Here is a 9,244-nt window from a genome sequence, read left to right as displayed (position 1 = left end):
AGAAAATCCAGGAAGTTCTCCCTTCCAGGCGAGATGAGGCCTATTTCCGATGAGGCGTCTGGAGACTAATGACACCTAACCTCTGGAACTTCGAAAGGGTCTTTCACACCCTTGCTGCAACTCAGGAAGTTCACCGCCATACCCGTGTCCACTCGGGAGGAAGCACGATGGTCCCGCCCACATCCAGAGGAGCCCCGTTTCCCCCTCGGAGCTCGAGATGAGGGATCCTTTCCCTGCTTTCAACGGGAAAGAATTCCCGGCGTTCCCGTCGCATCTCAAGAGGAGGCACTCTCAACAGGAAAGGCGAGAGGAACTCCATGGTCGTACCACCATTCCAAGAGTCCCCCAGATGTCTCAGTCCATTCCAGAGGAACCTCTTTGCCCTGCACTGGCTCATCTTTCACGCCGAGGATCGACTCACACCACGGTGGCACGTGGGACAGCCCTGTGGGAAAGCCTCGAGGGAAAGCCTCGAGGGAAAACCACAGATCCTTTGATGCACGCGACGGGAAGCGTGACATTGCTGCTCTAGCCTGGAAGGAAAGCACACGTGCATGCCCCCACTCGAGACGAGGCCTGACTCCCCTGGGGAGACTCCAGAAGTACCCAAAGATCCATGTCAGCCCCTGAGAGGAATCCTCGGTTCCAGCCCTGACTCCACACAAGGTTTTTGGCCCCGGTATCGACGGGAGAGGAATCCCGAGAGGCCCCCTAGCAACTCGCATGGGGACTGGCCTCTCCTGAGGCCACCAGGGCGGGTCCCTGAGGTCCCCGTCGTAACTCGAGAACACCTGCCGCAACTCGAGAAAATCCAGGAAGTTCTCCCTTCCAGGCGAGATGAGGCCTATTTCCGATGAGGCGTCTGGAGACTAATGACACCCAACCTCTGGAACTTCGAAAGGGTCTTTCACACCCTTGCTGCAACTCAAGAAGTTCACCGACATACCCGTGTCCACTCGAGAGGAAGCACGACGGTCCCGCCCACATCCCGAGGAGCCCCGTTTCCCCCTCGTAGCTCGAGATGAGGGATCCTTTCCCTGCTTTCAACGGGAAAGAATTCCCGGAGTTCCCGTCACAACTCAAGAGGAGGCACTCTCAACAGGAAAGGCGAGAGGAACTCCATGGTCGTACCACCATTCCAAGAGTCCCCCAGATGTCTCAGTCCATTCCAGAGGAACCTCTTTGCCCTGCACTGGCTCATCTTTCACGCCGAGGATCGACTCACACCACGGTGGCACGTGGGAGAGCCCTGTGGGAAAGCCTCGAGGGAAAGCCTCGAGGGAAAACCACAGATCCTTTGATCCACGCGACGGGAAGCGTGACATTGCTGCTACAGCCTGGAAGGAAAGCACACGTGCATGCCCCCACTCGAGACGAGGCCTGACTCCCCTGGGGAGACTCCAGAAGTACCCAAAGATCCATGTCAGCCCCTGAGAGGAATCCTCGGTTCCGGCCCTGACTCCACACAAGGTTTTTGGCCCCGGTATCGACGGGAGAGGAATCCCGAGAGGCCCCCTAGCAACTCGCATGGGGACTGGCCTCTCCTGAGGCCACCAGGGCGGGTCCCTGAGGTCCCCGTCGTAACTCGGGAACACCTGCCGCAACTCGAGAAAATCCAGGAAGTTCTCTTTTCCAGGCGAGATGAGGCCTATTTCCGATGAGGCGTCTGGAGACTAATGACACCTAACCTCTGGAACTTCGAAAGGGTCTTTCACACCCTTGCTGCAACTCAAGAAGTTTACCGCCAAACCCGTTTCCACACGAGAGGAAGCACGATGGTCCCGCCCATATCCAGAGGAGCCCCGTTTCCCCCTCGTAGCTTGAGATGAGGGATCCTTTCCCTGCTTTCAACGGGAAGGAATTCCCGGCATTCCCGTCGCATCTCAAGAGGAGGCACTCTCAACAGGAAAGGCGAGAGGAACTCCATGGTCGTACCACCATTCCAAGAGTCCCCCAGATGTCTCAGTCCATTCCAGAGGAACCTCTTTGCCCTGCACTGGCTCATCTTTCACGCCGAGGTTCGACCCACACCACGGTGGCACGTGGGACAGCCCTGTGGGAAAGCCTCGAGGGAAAGCCTCGAGGGAAAACCAGAGATCCTTTGATCCACGCGACAGGAAGCTTGACATTGCTGCTACAGCCTGGAAGGAAAGCGCACGTGCATGCCCCCACTCAAGACGAGGCCTGACTCCCCTGGGGAGACTCCAGAAGTACCCAAAGATCCATGTCAGCCCCTGAGAGGAATCCTCGGTTCTGGCCCTGACTCCACACAAGGTTTTTGACCCCGGTATCGACGGGAGAGGAATCCCGAGAGGCCCCCTAGCAACTCGCATGGGGACTGGCCTCTCCTGAGGCCATCAGGGCGGGTCCCTGTGGTACCCGTCGTAACTCGAGAACACCTGCCGCACCTCGAGAAAATCCAGGAAGTTCTCCCTTCCAGGCTAGATGAGGCCTATTTCCGATGAGGCGTCTGGAGACTAATGACACCTCACCTCTGGAACTTCGAAAGGGTCTTTCACACCCTTGCTGCAACTCAAGAAGTTCACCGACATACCCGTGTCCACTCGAGAGGAAGCACGATGGTCCCGCCGACATCCCGAGGAGCCCCGTTTCCCCCTCGTAGCTCGAGATGAGGGATCCTTTCCCTGCTTCCAACGGGAAAGAATTCCCGGCGTTCCCGTCGCATCTCAAGAGGAGGCACTCTCAACAGGAAAGGCGAGAGGAACTCCATGGTCGTACCACCATTCCAAGAGTCCCCCAGATGTCTCAGTCCATTCCAGAGGAACCTCTTTGCCCTGCACTGGCTCATCTTTCACGCCGAGGATCGACTCACACCACGGTGGCACGTGGGACAGCCCTGTGGGAAAGCCTCGAGGGAAAGCCTCGAGGGAAAACCACAGATCCTTTGATGCACGCGACGGGAAGCGTGACATTGCTGCTACAGCCTGGAAGGAAAGCAAACGTGCATGCCCCCACTCGAGACGAGGCCTGACTCCCCTGGGGAGACTCCAGAAGTACCCAAAGATCCATGTCAGCCCCTGAGAGGAATCCTCGGTTCCGGCCCTGACTCCACACAAGGTTTTTGGCCCCGGTATCGACGGGAGAGGAATCCCGAGAGGCCCCCTAGCAACTCGCATGGGGACTGGCCTCTCCTGAGGCCACCAGGGCGGGTCCCTGAGGTCTCCGTCGTAACTCGAGAACACCTGTCGCAACTCGAGAAAATCCAGGAAGTTCTCCCTTACAGGCGAGAAGAATCCTATTTCCGATGAGGCGTTTGGAGACTAATGACACCTAAACTCTGGAACTTCGAAAGGGTCTTTCACACCCTTGCTGCGACTCAAGAAGTTCACCGCCATACCCGTCTCCACTCGCGAGGAAGCACGATTTTCCCGCCCACATCCAGAGGAGCCCCGTTTCCCCCTCGTAGCTCGAGATGAGGGATCCTTTCCCTGCGTTCAACGGGAAAGAATTCCCGGCGTTCCCATCGCATCTCAAGAGGAGGCACTCTCAACAGGAAAGGCGAGAGGAACTCCATGGTCCTACCACCATTCCACGAGTCCCCCAGATGTCTCAGTCCATTCCAGAGGAACCTCTTTGCCCTGCACTGGCTCATCTTTCACGCCGACGATCGACTCACACCACGGTGGCACGTGGGACAGCCCTGTGTGAAAGCCTCGAGGGAAAGCCTCGAGGGAAAACCACAGATCATTTGATCCAGGCCACGGGAAGCGTGATATTGCTGCTACAGCCTGGAAGGAAAGCGCACGTGCATGCCCCCACTCGAGACGAGGCCTGACGGCCCTGGGGAGACTCCAGAAGTACCCAAAGATCCATGTCAGCCCCTGAGAGGAATCCTCGGTTCCGGCCCTGACTCCACACAAGGTTTTTGGCCCCGGTATGGACGGGAGAGGAATCCCGAGAGGCCCCCTAGCAACTCCCATGGGGTCTGGCCGTTCCTGAGGCCACCAGGGCGGGTCCCTGAGGTCCCCGTCGTAACTCGAGAACACCTGCCACAACTCGAGAAAATCCAGGAAGTTCTCCCTTCCAGGCGAGATGAGGCCTATTTCCGATGAGGCGTCTGGAGACTAACGACACCTAACCTCTGGAACTTCGAAAGGGTCTTTCACACCCTTGCTGCAACTCAAGAAGTTCACCGCCATACCCGTGTCCACTCGAGAGGAAGCACGATGGTCCCGCCCACATCCAGAGGAGCCCCGTTTCCCCCTCGTAGCTCGAGATGAGGGATCCTTTCCCTGCTTTCAACGGGAAAGAATTCCCGGCATTCCCGTCGCATCTCAAGAGGAGGCACTCTCAACAGGAAAGGCGAGAGGAACTCCATGGTCGTACCACCATTCCAAGAGTCCCCCAGATGTCTCAGTCCATTCCAGAGGAACCTCTTTGCCCTGCACTGGCTCATCTTTCACGCCGACGATCGACTCACACCACGGTGGCACGTGGGACAGCCCTGTGTGAAAGCCTCGAGGGAAAGCCTCGAGGGAAAACCACAGATCATTTGATCCACGCGACGGGAAGCTTGACATTGCTGCTACAGCCTGAAAGGAAAGCGCACGTGCATGCCCCCTCTCGAGACGAGGCCTGACTCTCCTGGGGAGACTCTAGAAGTACCCAAAGATCCATGTCAGCCCCTGAGAGGAATCCTCGGTTCCGGCCCTGACTCCACACAAGGATTTTGGCCCCGGTATCGACGGGAGAGGAATCCCGAGAGGCCCCCTAGCAACTCGCATGGGGACTGGCCTCTCCTGAGGCCACCAGGGCGGGTCCCTGAGGTCCCCGTCGTAACTCGAGAACACCTGCCGCAACTCGAGAAAATCCAGGAAGTTCTCCCTTCCAGGCGAGATGAGGCCTATTTCCGATGAGGCGTCTGGAGACTAATGACACCTAACCTCTGGAACTTCGAAAGGGTCTTTCACACCCTTGCAGCAACTCAAGAAGTTTACCGCCATACCCGTCTCCACACGAGGGGAAGCACGATGGTCCGCCCACATCCAGAGGAGCCCCGTTTCCCCCTCGTAGCTCGAGATGAGGGATCCTTTCCCTGCTTTCAACGGGAAAGTATTCCCAGCGATCCCGTCGCATCTCAAGAGGAGGCACTCTCAACAGGAAAGGCGAGAGGAACTCCATGGTCGTACCACCATTCCAAGAGTCCCTCAGATGTCTCAGTCCATTCCAGAGGAACCTCTTTGCCCTGCACTGGCTCATCTTTCACTCCGAGGATCGACTCACACCACGGTGGCACGTGGGACAGCCCTGTGGGAAAGCCTCGAGAGAAAACCACAGATCATTTGATCCACGCGACGGGAAGCGTGACATTGCTGCTACAGCCTGGAAGGAAAGCGCACGTCCATGCCCCCACTCGAGACCAGGCCTGACTCCCCTGGGGAGACTCTAGAAGTACCCAAAGATCCATGTCAGCCCCTGAGAGGAATCCTCGGTTCTGGCCCTGACTCCACACAAGGTTTTTGGCCCCGGTATCGACGGGAGAGGAATCCCGAGAGGCCCCCTAGCAACTCGCATGGGGACTGGCCTCTCCTGAGGCCATCAGGGCGGGTCCCTGTGGTACCCGTCGTAACTCGAGAACACCTGCCGCACCTCGAGAAAATCCAGGAAGTTCTCCCTTCCAGGCTAGATGAGGCCTATTTCCGATGAGGCGTCTGGAGACTAATGACACCTAAACTCTGGAACTTTGAAAGGGTCTTTCACACCCTTGCTGCAACTCAAGAAGTTCACCGACATACCCGTGTCCACTCGAGAGGAAGCACGATGGTCCTGCCCACATCCCGAGGAGCCCCGTTTCCCCCTCGTAGCTCGAGATGAGGGATCCTTTCCCTGCTTTCAACGGGAAAGAATTCCCGGCGTTCCCATCGCATCTCAAGAGGAGGCACTCTCAACAGGAAAGGCGAGAGGAACTCCATGGTCGTACCACCATTCCAAGAGTCCCCCAGATGTCTCAGTCCATTCCAGAGGAACCTCTTTGCCCTGCACTGGCTCATCTTTCACGCCGAGGATCGACTCACACCACGGTGGCACGTGGGACAGCCCTGTGGGAAAGCCTCGAGGGAAAGCCTCGAGGGAAAACCACAGATCCTTTGATGCACGCGACGGGAAGCGTGACATTGCTGCTCTAGCCTGGAAGGAAAGCACACGTGCATGCCCCCACTCGAGACGAGGCCTGACTCCCCTGGGGAGACTCCAGAAGTACCCAAAGATCCATGTCAGCCCCTGAGAGGAATCCTCGGTTCCAGCCCTGACTCCACACAAGGTTTTTGGCCCAGGTATCGACGGGAGAGGAATCCCGAGAGGCCCCCTAGCAACTCGCATGGGGACTGGCCTCTCCTGAGGCCACCAGGGCGGGTCCCTGAGGTCCCCGTCGTAACTCGAGAACACCTGCCGCAACTCGAGAAAATCCAGGAAGTTCTCCCTTCCAGGCGAGATGAGGCCTATTTCCGATGAGGCGTCTGGAGACTAATGACACCCAACCTCTGGAACTTCGAAAGGGTCTTTCACACCCTTGCTGCAACTCAAGAAGTTCACCGACATACCCGTGTCCACTCGAGAGGAAGCACGACGGTCCCGCCCACATCCCGAGGAGCCCCGTTTCCCCCTCGTAGCTCGAGATGAGGGATCCTTTCCCTGCTTTCAACGGGAAAGAATTCCCGGAGTTCCCGTCACAACTCAAGAGGAGGCACTCTCAACAGGAAAGGCGAGAGGAACTCCATGGTCGTACCACCATTCCAAGAGTCCCCCAGATGTCTCAGTCCATTCCAGAGGAACCTCTTTGCCCTGCACTGGCTCATCTTTCACGCCGAGGATCGACTCACACCACGGTGGCACGTGGGAGAGCCCTGTGGGAAAGCCTCGAGGGAAAGCCTCGAGGGAAAACCACAGATCCTTTGATCCACGCGACGGGAAGCGTGACATTGCTGCTACAGCCTGGAAGGAAAGCACACGTGCATGCCCCCACCCGAGACGAGGCCTGACTCCCCTGGGGAGACTCCAGAAGTACCCAAAGATCCATGTCAGCCCCTGAGAGGAATCCTCGGTTCCGGCCCTGACTCCACACAAGGTTTTTGGCCCCGGTATCGACGGGAGAGGAATCCCGAGAGGCCCCCTAGCAACTCGCATGGGGACTGGCCTCTCCTGAGGCCACCAGGGCGGGTCCCTGAGGTCCCCGTCGTAACTCGGGAACACCTGCCGCAACTCGAGAAAATCCAGGAAGTTCTCTTTTCCAGGTGAGATGAGGCCTATTTCCGATGAGGCGTCTGGAGACTAATGACACCTAACCTCTGGAACTTCGAAAGGGTCTTTCACACCCTTGCTGCAACTCAAGAAGTTTACCGCCAAACCCGTTTCCACACGAGAGGAAGCACGATGGTCCCGCCAATATCCAGAGGAGCCCCGTTTCCCCCTCGTAGCTTGAGATGAGGGATCCTTTCCCTGCTTTCAACGGGAAAGAATTCCCGGCATTCCCGTCGCATCTCAAGAGGAGGCACTCTCAACAGGAAAGGCGAGAGGAACTCCATGGTCGTACCACCATACCAAGAGTCCCCCAGATGTCTCAGTCCATTCCAGAGGAACCTCTTTGCCCTGCACTGGCTCATCTTTCACGCCGAGGATCGACTCACACCACGGTGGCACGTGGGACAGCCCTGTGGGAAAGCCTCGAGGGAAAGCCTCGAGGGAAAACCACAGATCCTTTGATCCACGCGACAGGAAGCTTGACATTGCTGCTACAGCCTGGAAGGAAAGCGCACGTGCATGCCCCCACTCGAGACGAGGCCTGACTCCTCTGGGGAGACTCCAGAAGTACCCAAAGATCCATGTCAGCCCCTGAGAGGAATCCTCGGTTCTGGCCCTGACTCCACACAAGGTTTTTGGCCCCGGTATCGACGGGAGAGGAATCCCGAGAGGCCCCCTAGGAACTCGCATGGGGACTGGCCTCTCCTGAGGCCATCAGGGCGGCTCCCTGTGGTACCCGTCGTAACTCGAGAACACCTGCCGCACCTCGAGAAAATCCAGGAAGTTCTCCCTTCCAGGCTAGATGAGGCCTATTTCCGATGAGGCGTCTGGAGACTAATGACACCTAACCTCTGGAACTTCGAAAGATCTTTCACACCCTTGCTGCAACTCAAGAAGTTCACCGACATACCCGTGTCCACTCGAGAGGAAGCACGATGGTCCCGCCCACATCCCGAGGAGCCCCGTTTCCCCCTCGTAGCTTGAGATGAGGGATCCTTTCCCTGCTTTCAACGGGAAGGAATTCCCGGCATTCCCGTCGCATCTCAAGAGGAGGCACTCTCAACAGGAAAGGCGAGAGGAACTCCATGGTCGTACCACCATTCCAAGAGTCCCCCAGATGTCTCAGTCCATTCCAGAGGAACCTCTTTGCCCTGCACTGGCTCATCTTTCACGCCGAGGTTCGACCCACACCACGGTGGCACGTGGGACAGCCCTGTGGGAAAGCCTCGAGGGAAAGCCTCGAGGGAAAACCAGAGATCCTTTGATCCACGCGACAGGAAGCTTGACATTGCTGCTACAGCCTGGAAGGAAAGCGCACGTGCATGCCCCCACTCAAGACGAGGCCTGACTCCCCTGGGGAGACTCCAGAAGTACCCAAAGATCCATGTCAGCCCCTGAGAGGAATCCTCGGTTTTGGCCCTGACTCCACACAAGGTTTTTGACCCCGGTATCGACGGGAGAGGAATCCCGAGAGGCCCCCTAGCAACTCGCATGGGGACTGGCCTCTCCTGAGGCCATCAGGGCGGGTCCCTGTGGTACCCGTCGTAACTCGAGAACACCTGCCGCACCTCGAGAAAATCCAGGAAGTTCTCCCTTCCAGGCTAGATGAGGCCTATTTCCGATGAGGCGTCTGGAGACTAATGACACCTCACCTCTGGAACTTCGAAAGGGTCTTTCACACCCTTGCTGCAACTCAAGAAGTTCACCGACATACCCGTGTCCACTCGAGAGGAAGCACGATGGTCCCGCCCACATCCCGAGGAGCCCCGTTTCCCCCTCGTAGCTCGAGATGAGGGATCCTTTCCCTGCTTTCAACGGGAAAGAATTCCCGGCGTTCCCGTCACAACTCAAGAGGAGGCACTCTCAACAGGAAAGGCGAGAGGAACTCCATGGTCGTACCACCATTCCAAGAGTCCCCCAGATGTCTCAGTCCATTCCAGAGGAACCTCTTTGCCCTGCACTGGCTCATCTTTCACGCCGAGGATCG

Source organism: Capricornis sumatraensis, unplaced genomic scaffold, assembly GCF_032405125.1.
Source record: "Capricornis sumatraensis isolate serow.1 unplaced genomic scaffold, serow.2 scaffold1, whole genome shotgun sequence".
Lineage (NCBI taxonomy): Eukaryota > Metazoa > Chordata > Mammalia > Artiodactyla > Bovidae > Capricornis > Capricornis sumatraensis.
This window is presented reverse-complemented; position numbering follows the sequence as displayed.